Consider the following 2666-nt stretch of genomic DNA (forward strand, 5'->3'; position numbering starts at 1 on the left):
AAGGGGCCACAGTTACGGAAAGCCAGCAGCTCAAGGGCCGAACATCCTCAAGTTTTGAATATATAAAAAAAATACTGGGTTTGGGTTCTGTTTATTCCATTTTTCAATGCAACAAAACAAACAAATGTAAAAAGTAATAGATCACTGTAATACTTGGCTTATTTGCATAATGACTTTAATTGCTGGATGTTCGGCCCTTGAGCTGCTGGCTTTCCGTAACTGTGGCCCCTTGAGCAGTTTAGTTAAATAGCCCTGCTCTAACACATACTTGGAGCAGAACATCCTCAAGTTTTGACCCCCCAAAAAAACCCCCGCCTCCAGACATAGCATTATGTCAGTCTAAAACACTGGCATGCAAGGTGACCGGCTCTAACTTCGCAGAGGTTTTCTTTAATAAAATGCCCACAGAAAGCTCCGTACCCACTAAACCAGTGCTGTTGTCATCGCTGCAAGACACAAGTGTGACAAATGAGCAAACGTCACCTCACAAACCCTCAATGGGAGGAAACCTACATAGTTAGAAAAAGCAAAAGTGTGTGAGAGGAGAAGATGGCATACAAGCTTCAACACAAACGCTTCGAACTACTAGTTTTTGCCCCATTCATTTTGCATTAATGCCTTAATGCCACCCATTCAAGTCAACACTGGGTATGTTCTGCAAGTTGGCAGCATTCCTGCAAACAGTGGCTCCTTTCTCCCCCTCACAAGACCCCCCCTATGTTCACAGTGGGACAGGCAGACATGGACATATTCCTGCTACAAGCGGCCCATTCAGTGTGGAACCATCACACCTTGGCAGTGTTGCTCCTCCTGGGTCACATCGAGGGGACAAAGAGAAAAGCTGCAGTTTATCAATGTCTCACCAACCAAATCACGACATGTTGCTGTTATTAATGCCTGATGAAGTTAGGAGGAGCCGGCGGCACTTTAAGTAAAACTTCCCCTTCTTTAAAATGAAACATGTCTGGGATGCGTCTCCTCTTTTCTTACCGTGCGAAGCTTTTTCACTCCGGACATTTCGCTGTAGTTCACTCCGCCGACGGACAGGACAGAAAAGATGGACACCGGGACACACGGAGACCTGGACGGAGACCTCACCGCTGGGTGTTTTTAATCGCCGAACTTCAGGGGAGGTGTTAAAAAGGCGAGGGAGGCTTTCAAAGAGGCTTTCAAGACACGTAGCTTTCCACTGGCCCGTCCCCCCGGCCCTCCCTCATCCCTCGACGCGTTTACAAAGCGAGCGGTGAACTCCGCGACGAGTCCCGGGTTCGAACCCCGGGACGAGCCGCGGCTTTGAACCGATGAGTCAAAAAGGCTCCACCCGGGGGACGTTGCGCAACTTTTTTTGCTTAGTTATTTCCCTTAAATTGGCAGAAACCGTCTCTGAGCGGACAAAATGTTCGAGGGATAAAGTTTGTAACGTTAAAGATAAATCGAGACCTGGAATCAGGTAGAAGGTCACTTCAAGCACGGTGTGCAAAACAAAGTTCAACTTTCAAGTTATGTAATCATTTGGCCACGGATGAGTCAACGTCATCCTGAGACATCAGACCAACCAGGGGCGTTCATAGAATCTTAACACTTGGGGGCTGAGCCCACATAAGACATTTTTATTGTTTTTATTTCATCGCAACATTTTAAAACCACTACAAGGTGTTCGGATTTTTTTTTTTTAAATAGTTATCATTGTCTGGAAATTCCGCATTTCAAAAGTTTCAAAATGATATGTATAAATGTGGCGATTTATCACCGGGCTAGCAGCAAGCTAGTTTTGTTTGCGGGAACGAGGGGTTAAAAAGTTGATTTTTATTAGTCTGGAGTGACGTCATCAGGAATTACAGGTTTATATTTTAAAAGGATCATTTCAAAGCTTCACAGTGATGGGATTTCCTAGATGTCAGACAACGTTGGTCAATTTTAAAATAAATTATAAATAAGAAAATGGATTGTTTCAAAAAGGACTTGTTGGAAAAGTTAAAATCAAGGATAAATAAGGAACATTATATGCTATTTCTGGATGGTGTCTTTATGAACACATTTTTACACAAATCTCAATTATGGCAACAAAAAAAAAAAATATATATATATATATATATAAAAATATATATATACAGGTCCTTCTAAAAAAATTAGCATATTGTGATAAAGGTAATTATTTTCCATAATGTAATGATAAAAATGAAACTTTCATATTTTTCAGATTCATTGCACACCAACTGAAATATTTCAGGTCTTTAATTGTTTTAATAATGATGATTATGGCATACAGCTCATGAAAACCCAAAATGCCTGTCCCAAAAAATTAGCATATCATGAAAAAGTTCTCTAAACAATCTATTAACCTAACCATCTGAATCAACGGCGTAACTCTAAACACCTGCAAAAGATTCCTGAGGCTTTTTAAAACTCCCAGCCTTGTTTATTACTCAAAACCACAATCATGAGTAAGACTGCCGACCTGACTGCTGTCCAGAAGGCCATCATTGACACCCTCAAGCAAGAGGGTAAGACACAGAAAGAAATTGCTGAACGAATAGGCTGTTCCCAGAGTGCTGTATCAAGGCACATCAGTGGGAAGTCTGTGGGAAGGGAAAAGTGTGGCAGAAAACGCTGCACAACGAGAAGAGGTGACCGGACCCTGAGGAGGATTGTGGAGAAGGGCCGAT

The sequence above is a fragment of the Nematolebias whitei genome, chromosome 1 (assembly GCF_014905685.2).
Source record: "Nematolebias whitei isolate Nwh7 chromosome 1, NemWhi1, whole genome shotgun sequence".
NCBI lineage: Eukaryota > Metazoa > Chordata > Actinopteri > Cyprinodontiformes > Rivulidae > Nematolebias > Nematolebias whitei.